At 38.9% G+C, this 21,794-nt stretch overlaps 1 long non-coding RNA gene across 2 annotated transcripts in view; it reads left to right on the top strand.

The window, feature by feature from the left end:
• Positions 1–21,794, top strand: part of LOC122204668 — a 60,083-nt gene that overhangs the window by 9,830 nt on the left and 28,459 nt on the right. Inside the window, exons 3-4 of one of the 2 annotated variants that reach the window (XR_006195732.1) lie at positions 1,410–1,476; positions 8,387–8,478. This is a non-coding gene — a long non-coding RNA (uncharacterized LOC122204668). Of the gene's footprint in view, positions 1–1,409; positions 1,477–2,089; positions 2,431–8,386; positions 8,479–21,794 lie in introns of those variants that run through there. The other variant, XR_006195733.1, reaches the window with a different exon arrangement.

The following is a 21,794-nucleotide window of genomic DNA, read 5'->3' as shown; positions in this document are numbered from 1 at the left end:
AGCATTGAGCTGAGACCCCAGAAAGGCCATTCTTGAGGAACAAGGACTAAAAGAAAAGCTAAAATAGGCCCACCCTAGCAAAGTCTAAAGCCATGCCTCCGCAAAACCAAGACGGTCCATCAGTAGATTGACTGCTTGTCAGAACAAAACACACCACACTCTCTAGAGAAATACATAATATAGTCCAGAGTCCCTATGTCATAGCATTCAAAATGTCCAACAGAGGATGACAAAATAATAAGATGTAAAAAAGCAGGAAAATATCATCCTTAATCCAGAAAAAAATCAATAGAAATAGACCTACAGATGAGCCATATATTGGAATAATTATAAATAATTATTATAAATAGTTCAGGACTTTGTGAAAAATATAAACATATTGGGAGGACATTTCACTAAATAACTGGAAATTTCAAAAAATGAAATTATAAATGGAAGAATACAGTATCTGAAATACTTAATTCCTGGATAAACCAGGGGAAAAAAGATCAGAGAAATTGAAGATGGGGTCCATAGAAATTATCCAAACTGAAGGTGGGGGAGGATTTAAAAAAATTAAAAAAACAACCCTCAATGACCTGTGGAACAGAATCAAGAGGTCCAATAAACATGTAATTTGATCCCCAGAAAAGAGAAAATAGGGTTGGAAAAACTTGTGAAAATATCCCAAAATTTTTCCAAAATTAGATTATCAATCTTCAGATCCAAAAAATTTTGAAAACCCCAAGCAGAATACATACAAAGGAAACTACCTGTAAGCCCGTCATAGTCAAATTGCTGAAAACCAAAAATAATGAGAAGATCTTAAAAGAGGCTAAATAGAAAAGACACAGATTTCTCATGAGATTTCTCATCAGAAACAATGGAAGTCAGAAAGCAATAGAATGACGTTTTTAAATATGGGTTCAAAGACAAAAACACTTCTCATTCTTTAGCTGACCTTCCCTGACCCACTGGTTTAGATTAAGCATCCTTCTTGTATCTTCCTGTGGAAAATGGTGCTCCCCCTATCATAGTACTTGCTTGATTGTTGGTCTTATCTCATGATTATAACCTCCATATGGACACAGACTAGTCTTATGTTTAATATTGTGACTCAACCCTTGGCAGAGTAAGTTGTTCATATTAAGTGCTCAATACTATTCTCTAAGTGAATAAAAAAGGCTGTATTTAATTTATGAAATGATGGCCTGCATCAATAAAATATGAGCTAAAGTTACTTAGGAACATTATATGTATACTTTATACATTATGGACTTTATACTTTATACATTATGAACATTATGTATACATTATATGTATACATAAACTAAGCCTAAAAGGTTATATATATATATATATATATATATATATATATATATATATAGTAACTATTTCTTATAGTTAACTAATGTGTATATGATTTTCAGTGACCATGAAGAAAACCTATTTAGGAGCCTACAAAAAGCAACCATTTGGATTGAGGATATATTCAAGGTAAATTTCTCTTATGAATATAGTAAAAGTCGAAGGCTAAGTTATCACATGTATGACTTAGGTATAACTCCATTACAGCTATTCTACTTAAAAGACAGAAAAATCAGGGAAAATCGTCAGTGATGCTGTTTCCAAAAATAAAGCCTGTCTTTAACAGTAGAGGATATAGAAATGTAATTGTAAAAGGCGGGAAAGAGACAGAAAGAGAAGGGAACAAATCGTAAGGTCGCCTTCCGGCAATAGGTTGGCATTGCCAGCCACATCAGCTCAACTGGCCTGGATCGGAGGCCCCTGCTGTCAGTGTAAATTCTAATGCTCTTAAAACACAGCAGACATTCAATACTGGAGATCTCAGTTGCGCAGAGAGCATCCTCTGGTTGGTGTGCAATAAATGACAGTGTAGGGTCATGTGAGTGAAGCATCGTGTATGGAATTCCTTCTCTCCTCAAGGGGTGTCTCAGGCATCCTGCCTGGAATCCCACGCAAAGCTGCTCACTGAAGATGGCCATCCACTGGACCTTGCTTGGGATTTGGAGCTCTTTAAATTTTCTGTGAGATAGTTTCTTGCTCTGGAACAGCTCATAACAAAAGACTTGGCTTTTCCTTGCTACAGAGAGGCATGTATGGGCCCCTTGGCACACTGTTCCAGAAGTCATTGTTTGGCACCCTTTGGTTTCTGCCAGCTTGTGAATGTCAGTCTTCCGTCCACCCAAAGCTGCATGGGGAACAGTTGCGCACGGTGACTTCTCCCAGGGATCACTGCAACCATCTGGCCTTGGGGGATGAGTTCAAGCTGATGAATCTTCTTCACGTCACCAACACGAATAATTTCTACACAAGTAAATAGAAGTCATTTTTAAATTCAAAATAATCTCTCTCTGTTTTGAACGTTCTCTCAATTTTCCCCAAAAGCAGTTGAAAAAGAGCCAATAAAAGTGATCTCAGAAATCTCAATGTCATTAGCTTGAATAAATTCTTTACAAATAAAATGGCCAGTCACCTTCAAATTGGCAATGCCTTATTTGAAGATTTTTGTAAATGAGGTATCATTGAGGTATGCCATTATCTTAATTTCAGGTGCACAACAGGATTCAATATGCATATATACTGCAAAAGGATCACCACAATAAGCCTACTTAGCATCCAGCACCCTATATAGTTAACAGAATTTTTGTTCTTATGATGAGAATTTTTAAGACCTACTCTCCTACCTGCTTGGCATCTTCCAAATTTGCAATACGGTATTATTAACTATAGTTACCGTGCTGTACATTATACCCCCAAGACTCATTTTTCTTACTTTAACTGGAAGTTTGTGCCTTTTGACCTCATTCATCCATTTTGCACCCTCCCTCCCCCACCTCTGGCTAACACCTTTCTGTTCTGTTTTCTGTGAGCCTCTGTGTGTGTGTGTGTGTGTGTGTGTGTGTGTGTGGTTTCCTGGGTGGTTTTTGCTTGTTTTTTTTGTTTGTTTAGATTCCACATGTAAGTGCCATCGTACAGTATTTGTCTCTGTCTGATTTATTTCACTTAGCATAGAACCCTCAAGGTCCATCCATGTTCACAAATGGTTGCATATCTTGGTTATTCTAAATAATTCTGCAGTGAACATGGGGTGCAGATATCTTTTCTAATTAGTGTTTTTGTTTTCTTTGGATAAATGGCTGGAACTGGAATTGCTAGGTTATATGATAGTTCTATTTTTAATTTTTTTGAGGAACTTCCATTCTGTTCTCCATAGTGGCTGAACCAAATAACATTCCAGGCAACAGTGCACAAGAGTTCTCTCTTCTCCACATCTTGCCATCGCTTGTTACTCCTTGTCTTTCTGATGACAGGCCTCCTAATATTTAGGAAGTGATAACTCATTGTAGTTTTTTGGGGTTTTTTTGTTTTTTTTTTTAAATTTTTTTAACGTTTTATTTATTTTTGAGACAGGAAGAGACAGAGTATGAACAGGAGAGGGTCAGAGAGAGGGAGACACAGAATCTGAAACAGGCTCCAGGCTCTGAGCTGTCAGCACAGAGCCCGACGCGGGGCTCAAACCCACGGACGGCGAGATCACGACCTGAGCCGAAGTCGGCCGCTTAACCGACTGAGCCCCCCAGGCGCCCCCTCATTGTAGTTTTTATTTGCATTTCCCTGATGATCAGGGATGCTAAGCACCATTTCATGTTCCTGTTGGCCATCTCTATGTCTTTTCTGGGAAAAAATGTCTATTCAAATTCTCTGACCATTTTTGAATCAGATTGGAGGTCTTTGTGCTATTGAGATGTATGATTTTTTACATATTTTAAATATTAACCCCTAACCAAATATGACTTTGCAAATATTTTTTCTTATGCGCTAAGTTGCCTTTTAATTTTCTTGAAAATGAAGCCATTTGAAAAATGGTTTCCTTCACTATGAGAAGAATTTATTTTTTTTTTATTTTTTAATGTTTTTATTTATTTTTGAGAGAGAGAGAGAACACAAGCAGGGGAGAGAGGCAGAGAGGGAGACATAGAATCTGAAGCAGGCTCCAGGCTCGGAGCCATCAGCACAGAGCCCGATGCGGGCCTTGAACCCACGAACCGTGAGATCATAACCTGTACTGAGATCATAACCCACTGAGCCACTCAGATGCCCCAAGAATGTTTTCTTATTTTCAAACTCTTTCCCAATTATTACTCCAATGGATCTAAGTCCGGTTCTAGTAAAACCACAGTCATAATCTCAGGGTGGGTAGGTTTGTGAGGGAGGAGAGGAGGGAAAGGATAAGAGATCAAAAATCATTTAGGTAAAAAAGAAAGTAGTTATTCCAAAAACAATATAATTACCTGAATAATAAAATTAACGTATTAAGCATAATAAATGTAAATAAGTTAAATTGTTATTTATTTACTTATTTTATTAAATAAGTTAACATAACAAACCCAAGATTCTAGGCATCAGGGCAAATACCACTCACTGTCCAACAAATGGAAACATGCTACTTTCTCAGGGGAAAAAAGATCCTTTTTCCTGGCATTCAGTTGATCCTTCATTACACAAATCCGTGTTGAGTGGCTACTATGTGCCAGGCACTGTTTAAGTGCATGGAGCGTGGTGCCACACACAGAGACAAGTTCCTGCTCTCATGCTGGACACCTGGCAGGTACTTCCTGGGCCTCCTCAGCAGGGCTGTGTCACCCACACAGCGCGGGAGGCCTTCGGTTCGGAGCACAGCTGATGGACATGTGGGTTCTCCTTCAGCTAAGCCATGATTCGGGTGCCAGACATTCGGGAGGACGGCGGTGGGGAACGGCTTTGTTTGACTTCATCTGGTCCCCCACTTCTCCCTTCAACAACCGCAAGCACCCAAACAAAACAAAGAACTCTGCCATCTCCTCCAGGAAATACTCAATTACGTGTTATTACTCATTGTGCTGCCCATGTAATAGCGGGGGGGAAGGGGAACCAAGCAGAATATACTGTGTTTTCTTTCGTGTTCCAATCTGAAGACAGTAAACTGAGTTCTTGCGGTGGACTTATTATATAAAATCACCCGTGATGATATTTAGACTCTGGGGGATTATGGATCTCTGGATATTAGAAGAGTCATCGTTTGACTTAAAATCACATCGAACCAGGGGCGCCCGGGTGGCTCAGTCGGTTAAGTGTCTGACTTTGGCTCAGGTCATGATGTCATGGCTTGTGAGTTCGAGCCCCACATCAGTCTCTGTGCTGACAGCTCAGAGCCTGGATCCTGATTTGGATTCTGTGTCTCCCTCTCTCTCTGCCCCTCCCCTGCTTCTGTTCTGTCTCTCTCTCAAAAATAAATAAACATAAAAAAAAATCCTTTGAAAACGCATCAAACCAGATCTGGAACATTTATTTTACAGAAAAAAGAGAATAAATCTGATATTGTTATTATTATTAGAGTTATAGCAGAACAGTAAAAGTTCTCCTTACCATCTATAGTAACGTGCACAACAAATAAACCTTCTTCATTTCCCAGGGCAATTCTTTTGTGATCTATATTTGAGGCACAAATATAAACATCAAGGATTTTGAGGGGTGAACATTAGGTAAAGCTATTAAAATAAACTGGACAAATTTATCAATATTGAAAAGTTTAAAAGTCAAATTAGATACATATTCAGCATATATAAAAATGAAACATGATAAGAATAATTAATTTGCATTATTTTCCTTTCAGATTATAGAAGTAAAAATAAAATGACTTTTTCTCAGTAGAAAGGTCACTATAATGTTTATGAATACTTGAATAAAGGGTAATATTTAAGTACTGATACATTTTATAACTCGCTACAAGTAATTGTCTCATGCATGGAAAAATTTTGTAATTGAATTTGTTGGTGCTCTTGGCCGGAACCGGGCGTATGTAAGAACACAGCACTCAAACCCCTAGTGCAAAGATAGCACTGGGAGCGAATGCCTTGAATACAAAGCACAGAACTTGGCATATATTAGCTCACCTGATACTCTTCGGAACTGAAAAGCAGGCATTATCTGCATTTAACGCGAGTACAGTAGTAACGGGTTCCACGTTACGCAGCACTAAATAGCCAAGTGGCTCTAGTTCACAAGAAATGATGTTTGGGAAACGAAAGTATTCTTGTTTATTGAGTATTGATCTTGGCAGTTCATTCATTGATTCACTTATTTTTCATTTATTTATTGAGTACTGGGAATACAGATACGAAAGACGGTCTCCGCCCTCGAGGGAGGCGGTTCGCGGCTGCTACCCAGGGCCACGCTGCTGGTATGCTACCCTTGGAGCCAGATGGGTTTGGGAACTCAGAACCGATCAGACTCGAGAGAGGTGTCCCTGTATATTACAGAAACATCATCTTACACAGGACCTGGGGAACCATCATACAACCAAGTGCACTAATGTACTTGCAGAGTCGTAATGGGCAGGTGGGTTGGGGGAAAGGCCTCCAGCAGCCTCGGTCAGCCAGGTTTTGCCGACCAGTGGGCCGGGAATAAAGTTGTGGTTTCGGGTCTCCATCTGGAGATGGCGGTGAGGCGTGCGGACGCTCGGCAAGAACGCCGTAAACCCATACCTATGAGTGCAGCTGTCTGGGCGGATTGGGTCGGGGGCAGCCCGCTGTCCTAAGCCTCCTTCAGAACGTAGACTGAGTGACTTCTTCTGAGCGTCCCGTGCAAGGCACCCAACCCCCCCGCCCACTCACACTTGTCACGCCCGCTGCCCGCTGGGGTTGGCACGGAGTACCTACTGCTGGGCGCCGACAGCTGAGAAGCTGTGACCCACAATGATTCGAGGGATGTCTCAGTTATGAGGAAGCAGAACTCCGGATGCCAGCTGTTGAGCATCTTTCATCAAACTCACCACTGGTGATGACACTTCCACTACCGTTACCCTCTTCCTGGTTAGTGGAATAAATGATGTGAGCATCAGCACCCAGGCCGACAGCGAAATGTCAGAGTCACTGCTATTGTGATCCTCCCAAAAATACTCAGGAATCCGTCTGAATAATACTGGGCTTCAGCAGTGAAAATAGTTACCGTTTACTGAGTGTTGATTCTGTACCAGGAACTGCTCGAAGAAATGGACATATGTTAATTGATTTAATCCCCACGGAAAACTCAGCAGGTAGACACCACCCTTCTGTCCATTTCACAGGTGAGAAGACGGCCCCCGCAGGGGAAATTGCTGGCAGTCTGCTGCCAGAACCCCGGCTCTGAGCCTCTCTGCTGCTTCAATTCTAGACACAGCTTTGCACCTTTTGATAAGTGTCTTAATTGCAATCAGGCAATGGGTCTTAATTGCAGTCATCATAATCAATGTTGACATTATGCAGCATTCAGGGATCCTTTGTTGTTAAGTCACAAATACTCAGAAGTACTTTGCTTTCCTGGCTGCTATGTGCCCATGACTTACATCATTACTAGCAAATGGCAAGGAAAATTTAAATTTAAAAATGTATACTTAGCCTAGCAGAACTCAAAACTTATAGGTAGAATTTCTTTTGTAAGCATTAATTAAGCAGCAGTGGCATCATTCCCACGTCATAGGTCAGTGCCCAACTATCAGGTGTTTGTAGGGTTTCCGGGTGGCGGGGTAGAGTCTAGATAGATTTCTACCCCCCGACGAAGGAACTAGGAACATCTTTGTGCAGCCTTTGTTAACTACAAGAGTCACGGGCTGACTGTAACCACTGGGGTCACAAGGGGACAGCAGGCCTTTGCTTCCGCTGTCACTTTATAGGTAAAGAATCACTTCCAGAATCACTTGAATTTTTTTATGTGAATTTTAAGCAGCGGGGTGTTTATTTTTTAAGAGATTGCAAAAACGCATTCCTCCTTGATTTTTTTAATTTTGTACTCTTGGTTTGAATTTGAATTGACTTCAAAAGGTTGCCTCAGAGGAAACTATCTTACAAAGTGCCTCTGGTTTCAGAAGCCATGCATTCATGCTACTGCACGATGAACTGTTGTTGGTCAAGGTCATCCTTCTTTCTCTGTCACTATTCTTTCCCTCTTCACTCACACTCTCAATACCACCCTGCTTTGTAAGCTTCTCCTGTTTTCAGCTATAAACCTGACATCTGTCCTGTTACCTTCCAATAGAATGAATGGGCCCCTCGGGAACATTTGCGTTTTAAGGCACAGATTTAACTGTAGGGTGAAAAGACTGTGGCTTATGTAAAAAGCTCTTTACATTAACCCCAAATAGAAATAGGGGGATAGGTTTATTGTGGCAGGTGGAAGGTAGGAAAGGGGCCGTGGTTCCCCAGCACTTCTGAAATCCCAGCCTCCAGTGACCTTGAGCAGCACAAGGAGGTTTGCCCCCTATGGACAACAGGCAAGAAGGGAGTGAAACCAAATGCACAGTCAAGAGATCCGATGGCAGCATGCGTGTTTACTTTAACGATGCGGGGCATTTCCTTTCTCCTTACAGGAATAAAATCGGAAGGCCAGACAGAACTGACAGAAAACACTCCATCCCTGAAAGAAAAGCAGGACGCTGAAAGTGAATAGAATCTCCTGAAAGTGAGTAAGACAATATATAAACATAATCATCAATTGTAATTTCATCGATTTTCTATATTCTTTTCTGTAGTAACAAAGTAATCAGAATATTGTATCAGCAGGGCTTGGCCAGCAGCATATTATTAAAAAACCCAAGTAAACTGCAGGCTGACCAAGTTCAGGCAGTCCTCGTGGACTAGAATTGGAGTGCCCGACTGATTCCAAAGCCACAGCCTAGAATAAGGGCCACGTGTCCTCGGATCAGCTATCATCTATCCTATGATAGATCTTTTAAATGTTACTAAGGTACACTTGACATAGAATAAACGGCACATATTTAAAACGGACGTATTAGAAAAGTTTTGATCTACGTATACACCCGTGAAACCATCACAATGGACATAATGAACGTGTCCATCACCTAAAAATGTTTCCTGGGACTGCTTTGTAATCAATCCCTCCCCTTCCCCAAGTAACCACATTAGATGAGTTCGAATTTCCTAGCATTTTGTATAAATGGAAACATACGATATGTATTTTTTTCTGTCTGGTTGCTTTTTCTCAGCATCATTATCTTGAGATTCATTTGTGTTGTTGCATAGATAAATACATTTCTTTCCATTGGTGAATAATATTCCATTGTGTGGATATGCCACAGCGTATCCATTCACCCAGTAATGGATGAATTTGGGTTGTTTCAAGTTGGGGCTATTTTACCGAAAGCTGCTATGCATGTGTATGTATATCTTTCATGGATGTATGATTTCCGTTGGGGAAACGCCTGGCAGCAAAGAAACTGGAAGATACAGTAAGTGTGCATTTAATTTCCAAGGAACTGCCAAACTCTTTTCCAAAGTGGTTACTCGGTTTACAAAGCAGCGTATGAACGTTCTATGTCCTCACATCCTCCCAACACTGGAAATGGGAATTTTAGCCTTTCTTGTGGCTGTGTAGTGCTATCTCATGGTTGTTTCATTTGGATTTCCCTATCTATTAATGGTGTTGAGCATCTGTTCGCGTGCTTACTTGCCATACGTGTATCTTCCTTGTTGAAGGACCTTCTCAGATCTTTTGCCCATCTTCTGAAAATGGAGCTATTTGTTCTCTTCTTATTGGGTTTTAAGAATTCTTTCTGCATTTTGCATTAAGTCCCGGTCTGGTATTTGATTTGCCCCCACTCGGCAGCTTCTGTGACGCTCCTAACAGTGTATTTCAGGGAGCTACAGCTTTGAATTTTGATAAAGTCCAGTTTATCAATTGTTTTCTGTGTTGTGCTTTGGTGTCATATCCGAGAATTCTTTGTCTTATCCAAGATCAGAAGGGTTTTCTCCTATGTTGGCTTCTGGTACTTGATAGTTTTAGGTGTTACACTTGGCTCTATGATCTATTTTGAGTTAACTTTTGTATATGGTAAAACATATGGACTGAGGTTGATTTTTTTGCATACAAATATCTACAATTCCAGTACCATGGACTGGACTAGGACCACCTGACTGACTCCAAAGCCACTGCTAGAATAAAGGCCAGGTGCCCTCAAAGCAGCTCATTTGATAGATTTTTTAAAATGTTACTAAGGTATACTTGACGTATAATAAGCTGCACGTATTTAATTTTTTAATGTTTTTATTTTTGAGAGAGAGAGAGAGAGAGAGAGAGAGCAGGGGAGGGGCAGAGAGAGAGGGAGACACAGAATCTGAAGCAGGCTCCAGACTCTGAGCCATCAGAACAGAGCCTGATGCGGGGCTCGAACCCACGAACCACAAGATCATGACCTGAGCTCAAGTCGGACATTCAACCAACTGAGCCACCCAAAGCACCCCTAAACTGTACATATTTAAAGTGGGCAATTACAACTTGTACAAATGTTGTATATAGTTGACCCTTGAACAATGTGGGGGTTGGGGCACTGACCATCCCTCTGCAGTCAGAGGTCCATGTGTAACTTTTGGGGTGCCTGGGTGGCTCAGTTGGTTAAGTGTCCGACTTCAGCTCAGGTCACGATCTCACAGTCCGTGAGTTCGAGCCCCGCGTGGGGCTCTGGGCTGATGGCTCAGAGCCTGGAGCCTGCTTCCGATTCTGTGTCTCCCTCTCTCTCTGCTCCTCCCCCGTTCATGCTCTATCTCTCTCTGTCTCAAAAATAAATAAACGTTAAAAAAAAAAAGAAATCCATGTGTAACTTTTAACTTCCTCAAAACTTAATTATGAGTCGCCTGCTGTTGATTGGAAGCCTTAACTGATAACTTAAACAGTAGATTAATACATATTTTGTATTTTACATGTATTATATACTATACTTGTACAGTAAAATAAGCCAGAGAAAAGAAAATGTTAAGAAAATCATAAGGAAAAGGAGATACATTTATAGTATACTGTACTGTGTTCATCAAAAAAAAATTGCCTATGAGTGGACCTGTGCAGTTCAAACCCATGTTGTTATGAGATCAGTTGTCTGTTAATAGATTAGAAAATCCAGAAATATATACACAAATCTATTACGTATATATGTGTACATACTTTTTGTGTATTTGCAAATATATTTTGTATAGACGTTATAAATATTTTATATATGTATATATTTTTGGATTTGTTCTTTTTGTCAAAGTTGTTTTGTCTCTTCTAACCCTTTTGCATTTCCCTGTGACTTTTAGAATTAACTTGTCAATTTCTACAAAAAATGAAAAAGCCTGCTGGGATTTTGATTAAGATTCTGTTGAAACTAGGGGCGCCTGGGTGGCTCAGTCGGTTAAGCATCCGACTTCGGCTCAGGTCATGATCTCACCATTAGTGCGTTCGAGCCCCACGTGGGGCTCTGGGCTGACAGCTCAGAGCCTGGGGCAGCCTGGGATTCCTCGTCCCCCTCTCTCTGTGCCCTTCCCTGGCTCATGCTCTGTGTCTCTCTCAAAAACAAATAGACATTACAAAAAATTAAAATTAAGTTAAAAAATAAAATTCAATTAAAAATTTTTTATAAAAGACTGTGTCGAAACTATGGATCAGTTTCGGAAACACCCATTTTAAAATACTGACTTTTCCAATGCACGAACACAGTGACTCTCCATTTATTTAGGTCTTTGTTAGTTTTTTAATCAATATTTTATAGTTTCAGTGTACAAGTCTCGCACATCTTTTGTCACATTGATTCCTAACTTTTAATCTGTTTTGATGCTTTTGCAAATGGTATTGCGTATTTAATTTCAATTTCTGATTACTTGTTGCTAGTATAAAGAAGAACAATTCCTTTTTATGTGTTGATCATATATCCTGCAGACTGGCTAAATTCATTTATTCCAATAGCTTTTTTTGTAAATTGCATTGGATTTTCTTCCTACGTGTTCATTTTGTCTATGAATAACATTGCATCCTTCTTTCCAACACGGATGTGTTTTATTTCTTTTTCTTCCCTGGCTAGGATTTCCAGCACAAGGTTAAATCAGGGTCGTGGAAGCAAACGTCCTTGTCTTCCTTCTGATCTTAGAGAGAAAGCATTGAGTCTTTTGCCACTAATTATGATGTTAACAGTAGGATTTTCATAGATGCCCTTTATCAGGATGAGGAAGCTCCCTTCTAAGAGTTCATCAAGAATAAGTATGTGATTTTGTCAGTTGTGTTCACTGTGTCTATTGACGTGACCTTTTTTCATTTGTGGACATAGTAAATTACATTGATTTTGGAATGTTAACCCAGCCTTCCTGAGATATACCACACTTGCTCATGATGAGATGTAATTTTTACATAACATTGGATTTGATTTACTAACATTTTGGAAAGACTTTTTGCAACTAAGTTCACAAAGAATATTGGTTTGTGCTTTTTTCTTATTTTTTAAATTTTATTTCATCATGATGTAGTCTTTAATCCCCATCACCTATTTCCCCAATCCCCCCACCCACAACCCCTCTGATTACCATCAGTGTGTTCTCTATAGTTAAGAGTCAGTTTCTTGGTTTCTCTGTCTCTTGTTTTTCCTTTGCTCATTGTTTTGTTTCTTAAATTCCACATATGAGTTAGATCATATGCTATTTGTCTTTATGGGACTGAACTTATTTTGCTTCACATTATACTCTCTAGCTCTATCCGTGTTGCAAATGGCAAGATTCCATTCCTTTTATGGGTCAATAATATTCCACTTACATATATTTATATATATATGTATTATATATATTTATATATATGTATTACATATATTTATATGTATCACATCTTCTTTATATTCTTTATTTATATTTATATTAAAATATATTATATATTATTCCGTTAAATATATATGTATATAAATATATGTATATAAATACATATATATAAATGTATGTATATAAATATATGTATATGTACATAAATATATATATCCCCCACATCTTCTTTATCTATTTATCTGTCAGTGGATACTTGCACTGCTTCCATAGTTTGGCTAATTGTAAATAATGCTGCAATAAACATAGGGGTGCATGTAGCCCTTTCAATAAGTATTTTTGGGTAAATACCCACTACTGAAATTACTGGATTGTAGGGTAGCTCTATTTTACAATTTTGAGGACCCTCCAAACTGTTTTCCACAGTGGCTGCACTAGTTTGCATTCCCATCAACAGCGTAAGACAGTTCCTTTTTCCCACCTCCTCACCAACATTTGTTGTCTCTTGTGTTTTTTATTTTAGCCATTCTCACAGGTGTGAGATAGTTTTGATTTGCATTTCCCTGATGATGAGTGATGTTGAGCCATCTTTTCATGTGTCTGTTGGCCATCTGGATGTCTTCTTTGGAGAAATGTCTGTTCATGTCTTCTGCCCATTTTTAATTGGATTATTTGACTTAGGGGTATTGAGTTGTATCAACTCTTTATATATTTTGGACACTAACCCTTTATTGGATGTGTCATTCGCAAATATCTTCTATTCAGTAAGTCGCCTTTTAGTTTTGTTGATTGTTTCCTTAGCTATGCCCAAACTTTATTTTGATGTAGTCCCAATAGTTTATTTTTGCCTCTATTTCCTTTGCCTCGGGAGATATTTCTAGAAAAAAGTTAACTATAGCTGATAGAGAAATTATTGCCTATGCTCTCTTCAAGGACTTTTATGGTTTCAGGTCTCACATTGAGGACTTTAATTCATTTTGAGTTTATTTTTACAGATGGTGAAAGAAAGTGATCCGCTTTCATTCTTTAGCATGTGGCTGTCCAGTTTTCCCAACACCATTTGTGGAAGAGATAGTCTTTTTCCTGTTGTATACTCATTCCTCCTTTGTCATAGATTAATTTGCCATATAATTATAGGTTTATTTGGGGGTTTTCTGTTCTATTGTCTTATGTGTCTGTTTGTATGCCAGTACCATACTGTTTGAATTACTGTTGCTTTGTAATAAAACTTGAAATCTGGAATTGTGATACTTCCCAGTTTTTTCTTTTTCAAGATTTCTTGGGCTATTTGAGGTCTTCTGTGGTTCCATACAAATTGTAGGATTATTTGTTCTAGTTCTGTGAAAAATGCTGTTGGTATTTTGATAGGGATTGTGTTAAATCTGTAGATTGCTTTGGGCAGTATAGACATTAACCATATTTGTTCTTCAATCCAAGAGCATTGATTATCTTTCCATTTTTTTGCATTGTCTTGAATTTCTTTCCTCAGCGTTTTATAAGAGTACAAGTATTTTACCTCTTTGGTTAACTTTATTCCTAGATATTTTATTGGTTTTAGTGCAATTGTAAATTGTAAATAAATTGTAAATTTATTGGTTTTAGTGCAATTTATTGGTTTTAGTGCAATTGTAAATTGTAAATTGTAAATTTTATTGGTTTAGTGCAATTGTAAATTGTAAATTGCTTTCTTAATTTCACTTTCTACTGCTTCGTTAATAGTGTGTAGGAATGCAACAGATTTCTGTTTATTAATTTTGTATCCTTTGACTTTACTGGATTCATTTATCGGTTCTAGTAGTTTTCTGGTGGAGTCTTTAGGGTTTTCTATATATAGTATCTTGTCTTCTGGAAATAGTGAGAGTTTCACTTCTTCCTTCCCAGTTTGGATGCCTTTTATTTCTTTATGCTGTCTAATTGCTGTGGCTAGAAATTCCAGTAGTGTGTGGAATAAAAGTGGTGAGAGTGGACATCCTTGTCTTGTTCATGACCTTCAGGGACAGGCTTTCAGTTTTTACCACTGAGTATGGTGTTGGCTGTGGGTTTTTCATGTAAGGCCTTTATTCTGTTGAGATATGTTCCCTCTAGGTCTACTTTGCAGAAGGTTTTTATCATGAATGGGCATTGTACTTTGTCAAATGCTTTCTCTGCATCTATTAAAATGATCATATGGTTTTTATTCTTTCTGTTAGTGATGTGACAATTCACATTGATTGTTTTGCAAATATTGAACCACCCTTGCATCCAGGAAATAAATCCTATTGATCGTGGTGTGTGATTTTTTTTAATGGATTACTGGATTTGGTGTGCTAACATTTTGTTGAAGGATTTTGCATCTATATTCATGAGAGATACTGGCCTGCAATTCTCTTTCTCGTGGTGTCTTTATCTGGTTTTGGTATCAGGGTGATGCTGGCCTCATAATGAATTTGAAAGTTTTCCTTCCTCTTGTATTTTTTGGAATAGTTTGAGAAGAAAGGTTTGTGCTTTTCTTGTCTGGCTTTGAAATCAAGGTAGTGCAGAACCCATAGAATGAGCTGGGAAGTGGTTCCTGCTCTTCAGGTTCCTGGAAAATCTCATGTAGTATTGGCATTATATGTTTCTTGTATATTTGATTTTTTGACAATACCTCATAGTGTGCCTGGGTGGCTTAGTCAGTTAAGCGTCTGACTTTGGCTCAGGTCATGATCTCACAATTTGTGGGTTTGAGCCCTGCATCAGGCTCTGTCCTGACAGCTTGGAACCTGGAGCCTGCTTTGAATTCTGCGTCTTCCTCTCTCTCTGCCCTTCCCCTGCTCATGCTCGATGTCTCTCTCTCAAAAGTAACATTAAAAATTTTTTTTAATAAAATACCTCAGTAAAACTGTTTGGAGTTGGAATTTTTTCTTTGTGGGACAGTGTTTAATTAAAACTCAATTACTGCAGTGCCTGGGTGGCTCAGTCAGTTATGCATCCAACTCTTGATCTCAGCTCAGGTCATGATCTCACAGTTCATGGGTTTGAGCCCCACATCGGGCTCTGCGCTGACAGCATGGAGCCTGCTTGGGATTCTCTCTCTCTCCCTCTCTCTCTCTCTCTCTCTCTCTGTCCCTCCCTGGCTCATGTGTGTGCCCTCTCTCTCTCAAAAAAAAAAAAAATTAAACTAAAATTAAATTAAATTAAAATAAATAAATAAATAAAGTATACTTTAAAAAAATTCAGTTACTTAATAGACCAGGCTTCCAGTATGGCTGGTTGGAACAGGTGCTGTTTTCTCGAATTCTTCAGGTAGTCCTTTCACTGGCCTCTAATAGTTTCCTCACAAGCATGTACTGATCAGCAATCTGCTGACTCCTTGAATGAGATCCTCTATAGATCCCTGGAGATTTCTCTCTCTCTGTCTCTCTCTTTTTCAACCCCATGTCTTCAACTCTAGGAGTCTACCTGGCTCTGCCCGGGATTCCACTTCCTGTGTTAGGTACTAGAAACTCTCACAAGGCAGTAACTTGAGGCAAATATACAGATTGCTTCGTTGGTTTCCATTTTTTCAGGGATCGCTGCCTTTTGCTGTCTGATGTCCAGCACCTTAAATCAGTTTCTTGGTTATTTCAGAGCGAAAGTTAAAAGTGGTCCCTGCTACTCCATTCATTTTTTTTTTTTTTAAGTGATGTCTACACCCAATATGGGCTCAAACTCCCCATCCCGAGACTGAGTCACATGCTCTTCCGACTGAGCCAGCCAGGCGTCCCGAGCCCCTGTTACTACATTTGGGTTGAAAGTAGAAGTCCGTTTGATCCAGCTCACTTGATGATATTCTACTTCTTCGACATCGGCAACGGACTTAGGTCTCTTCCCCCACGTGCTCATTCTCCATTGTAACCTTACTGCCGTCGCCCTTTCTTATTCTTGTTGACTTAAAAGCCCAGTACCATCTGTCATTGTTACTCTTCTCTTCGTTTTCCTTTTCCTGTCACTCACTGTGTCCTGTGAGATCGCCTTCGTAGTATTTCGTGTACCCGTCTCTCCTTTTGTATTCCTGCAGCCGCCACCTTCGTGCAGACACTCACTCAATCTGAACACTGGACAGTTGCAAGGTGGACTTGTCAACTCCAGCACTGCTTTCACTTCCCGTCCCCAACACCACACACACACACACACACACACACACACACACAATCCTATATATATGTGTGTGTGTGTGTGTGTGTGTGTGTGTATACGTATATATGTGTATATATATGTATATATGTGTGTATATATACGTATATATACGTATATACATATACATATGTATATGTATGTATATAGATACAGTATATATACGTATATATACGTATATCTATATACATATACATATGTATATACGTATATCTATATACATATATATATATAAAAATCTGCCAGACTAATCTTCCTAAAGTCACTTTCAAGATTATCTGGTTTTCTGCGCCAGTTATTCAAGGTACTATCAAGTTTCTGACAAGGGTGACATTAACTAGTGTGAAGAATATAGACCAGAGTTTCTGAGTAAGGAATCAAAATCAGACAGGACGAACATAGAGACCCGCACAATCTGTGATAAGGGGAGCATTCAGGCTGAGCATTGTCATCATGGTGCAAGTGACACCTGCAGCCACAGGAAGTGATGGCATCATCTGGGGTGCATGCAGAGCGGGAGGAGAAAAGGCCAAGGACAGATCATCGGATACACTAAGAGGAGTGCGTAGAGGGGCTTAAAAGATTCAGAACAGGAAGGAAGGAGGAGAGAACAATTTATTGCATTTCTTTCAACAAGGTATACTTGCGACAAGTTCACTGATTCAGTATTATTTAATAATAAACACTTAAAGAGACATCTGCAAAAAATGGCAGAGAAGGGATCTCTGAAGATTGTCTTATTCATAAAAAAGGAAAAACAGGGCGCCTGGGTGGCTCAGTCGGTTAAGCGTCTGGCTTCAGCTCAGGTCATGATCTCGCAGTTCGTGAGTTCGAGCCCCGCGTCAGGTCTGTGCTGTGCTGACAGTTCAGAGCCTGGAGCCTGCTTCAGATTCTGTGTCTCCCTCTCTTTCTGCCCCTCCCAGCTCGCTCTCTCTCTCTCTCTCTCTCTCAAAAATAAACATTAAGAAAAAAGAGAGAGAGGTAAAACTGGTAAAATTCATCAAAATCAACTTTTTCATAACTGTAAATTAACTAAAATTTGTGTCAATCTGAAGAGGCTTTCCTCAAGGAATACAGCTAAATCTTGGTAGGAATCAGGAATTTTGTGGTGGTTTAACTTGCCCTAGTCCCATGCTCCATATTCCAACGCCTCAGTAGCCTTGAACGATAGCATTCTGCATTGATGGAGCGTCCTAGAAACCAGTGGACTTGAGGGAGCAGAAAAGAGGAGGAGGAATGAGAAAGAAACTGGTGTATCCGACTTAATTCAGAGCTCTCCAAGTTTGAAAAATCTATCGCCAAGGGCCACCTACAGAAAACAACTGCATGGAAGCGTTTTAACTGCACAACTGCCTAGGCACTGTTTAACAATTGCGGGGTTGGGGTGGGGGGAGATTAACCAAAAGCCCTAGAACAAAAAAATAAGAACTGAGATGTCCATAAAGGTCTTTGAAAAGTTCTGACGTACTGCTAGGAATCTAGATGTACATGCACATGTACAGGGCTGTGATCATTCCTAGCGCTGTGCATATACTCAGGAAAGACCTGAGAAGGCCATAAGGTCTCACTGCTGGCTGACTTTGGTATGTAGATTAATTGTACATCATATTTGGGAAGTTTTCAGCCGTTATGTCTTCCATGGTTCTTGAGCACTTGCACAAGTAAAAGTGAAGGCTAAGACAGTGTTGCCAACTGCCTGGCTGAGTATTGAAGGAGTGCCCCAGTTTGCACACAGAATCTTTCAGCAAAGTCTGGGATCCGGGTGTTTATTAAAAAATCTCTGTACAATCACTAGCTGACTACTAAGCTAACAAAGCTTAGCTTTGCTAGTCTAGAGACTAGAGACTTCAGTGACCACACGTGACAAAGAATATAGACTTTGTGACCACAAAGAGAATATAGACTTCAGTGACCACATGTGACAAAGAATATAGAACAGAGAATATAGACTTTTCTGAACCAATCTGCAAAGTAGCGCAGATTGGTTCAGAAGTCACTACAGAAACAAACAAAAATTACAAGTAACAACAGCAAATCCTGGAGAGGAGGTGGAATTTGATTACCAGAGTTGCCAGTTTAATTATCTGAAATGTCCAGTTTTTAAGAAAAAAAAAATACAAGACATGCAAAGAAACACAAAAGTGGGACCCAATACAAGGGAAAAACACAACCAGTGGAAACCGTCCCCCAGGAAATTCAGATGTTGAATTTACCAGACAGAGATTTAATTCAACTATTTTAAATGTGTTTGATGACCTAAAGGAAACCATGTCTAAAGAACTAAAGAAAATTATGAGAATGATGTCTTACCAAATAGAAAATATCAATAAGAAATTCAAAATTACAAAAAAAAAAAACAAATAGAAATTCTGAAGTTGAAGAATAAAATAACTCAAAGAAAAATTCACTAGAGGGGCTCAAAAATAGATTTGAGTAGGTGGAAGACAAAATCACTGAACTTGAAGATAGGCCAATTCATACCATCCAATCTAAGAAGAAAAGAATGAAGAATAATGAACAGGTTCTCAGAGGCCTGTGGGACACCAAATACAATACTAGGATACACATAATGGGAATCCCAGTGTAAGAGGAGAGACAAAAGGGGACAGGAAGCATAATTGGATGTATATCTCAATTCAATAACCTAACTCTCCACCTTAATAAACTAGTAAAAGAAGAAAAAATTGAACCTGGAATAAGCAGAAGGAAGGAAATAACAAAGAATAGAGCTAAAATCAGTAAAATAAAATAGAAAAGGAAGAAAATCAAGAAAACCAAAAGTTGTTTCTTTAAAGGATTAACAAAATTGACAAACCTTTAGCTAAACCAAGAAAAAAATGCGAGAAGATTTAAGTTACTAAAACCAGAAATTAAAGAGAGAACATAACCAACTGACCTTTCAGAAACTAAAAGAAGTATAAGGGAATACTATGAACAATCACTTTCAAAGAAAAAAAAAAAGGAAAGAAAAGAAAATCTAAAAGAATAGAAAAATTCCTAGAAAACACAAAGTATTAATGGTAACTCAAGATACGGAAAATCTGAATAGATTTATAACAAGTAGAGATGGAGGTAGTAACCAATAACTTTCCCGGGCACCTGGGTGGCTCAGTCATTAAACATCTGACTTCAGCTCAGGTCGTGATCTCACAGTTCGTGAGTTCGAGTCCCATATCAGGTGAACTCGAGCCCTGCTTCAGATGAACTTGTGCCCCGCTTTGGGTAAAACATGAGCCCTGGGTGAGCCCCACTTCTCTCTCTCTCTGCCCCTTGATCACTTGCACTGCTCTCCCCCCCCCAAAAAAAATTCCCATAAATAAAAGCTCAAGACCAGATGGCTTCATTAGTGAATTCTACCAAACATATTTAATACCAATCCTTCATGAACTCTTCCCAAAAAATAAGAAGAAAGAGTACTTTCCAGCTCATTTGGAGGCCATTATTACTCTAATACCAAAACCAGGCAAAAATACCCCAATAAAAGAAAACTACAGACCAATATTCTGTATTAACACGGATGCAAAACTCTTCAATAAATTCTAGCAAATCCAATCCAGCAGAAAGTAAAAAGGATTATGCACCATAACCAAGTGGGATTTATCCCAGGAATAGGTTCTATAGAAAATTTGTCCCAGGTAAGTTCTTTATAAAAAGATCACTCAATTTAATACATTTAGTAAAGGGGAAAAAACTATGTGATCCCCTCAATAGACAAAACGAAACATGTGATTCCACTTATGTAAAGAACCAGAGCAGCAAGTCCGTAGAGACAGACGCAGATTAGTGGTTGCCAGGGGCTCGGGGCAAGGGAGAACGTGGAATGACTGCGAACGCACGTATGGTTTCTTTTTGGCATGATGAAAATATTCTAAATTAGATTGTGGCGATGGTTGTACAACCTTGTGAATATACACAAGTGAATTGCACACTTTAAAATGGTGAAATTTATGGCATGTGAATTACATCTCGCTAGAAAGACTGGTTTTGAGATTCTATTTCTTTTCTTGGCGCACGCGCACGCGCGCGCGCACACACACACACACACACACACACAGAAAATAACGTTTGACTAAAAAACCTCTTACGTCAGGCTCTGTGCTGACAGCTCAGGGTCTGGAACCTGCTTTGGATTCTGTGTCTCCCTGTCTCTCTGCTCCTACCCCGCTCATGCTCTGTCTGTCTCTCCTTCAAAAATAAACGTTAAAACAACAACAACAACAAAACAAACGTCTTACAGGTATGCATTGAATTATAGTCCATGCCTTAGAGGTGGTGATGCAAACTTTAGGCAAAATCTTCTATTTTGAAGTTTACATGGCAATGGAGAAAATCAGCAGCTTTAATGTAAAGCAATGTAACTAACAACACTGTTTAAGAAAATATCAGAATTCACTTTTATTCACATTTTTTTATAAAAAAGAATTCTCTTTCAAAGCTTACCTCATGTCAGTCACTTGACTCACGACAACGTTGGGTTTTGAGTCTTTTTCTTCATCCGTGTTATACAGAAAGTTTGAAGTCACAAACTATGGTCAGTGCTCTCTGCCATCCTTTTTTCACCCCTGTTTTCTTTGGGATATTTAGTTTTGATTTAAAATAAACAAACAAATAAAAACAATCTAAGTTGAAACATCAAATACTATCCAGTTATTACACGTAAAATTAAAAAATAAACCTGTGTTATAAATCTGTCACCTATTAAAGATGGGGAGCAAAGTTGTGTAACATAATTGAAATTTTAAAAAACAAGGCAATTCCTTCGAAGATTCAAAATCTCTTGTGAGAATAAGATTGACACCATTTCAACTAACACTAGCAATTTACTCAAATAATTTCTTCCTCTCCGGTAACATGAAATTCAAATACGGTAACTCTGTGCCTCAAATTCAACTCAGATTTTCAATATTTCTCAAAAAGATTATTTCCTTTTTGCTCTCATAGTTGGTTATTGCTGACTGGAATTCAAAGTTACTTCATTAGTAGGGATTTCAACATTTGTTCATCACAAAGTAAGGTTTGAACAGTAAACTTTGGTGCATTTAAAAATATCCAACTGGAGCGACACCTGGGTGG

Source organism: Panthera leo, chromosome D4, assembly GCF_018350215.1.
Source record: "Panthera leo isolate Ple1 chromosome D4, P.leo_Ple1_pat1.1, whole genome shotgun sequence".
Lineage (NCBI taxonomy): Eukaryota > Metazoa > Chordata > Mammalia > Carnivora > Felidae > Panthera > Panthera leo.
Note: the sequence above shows the minus strand (reverse complement) of the source record. Positions and strands in the feature narration are given on the sequence as shown.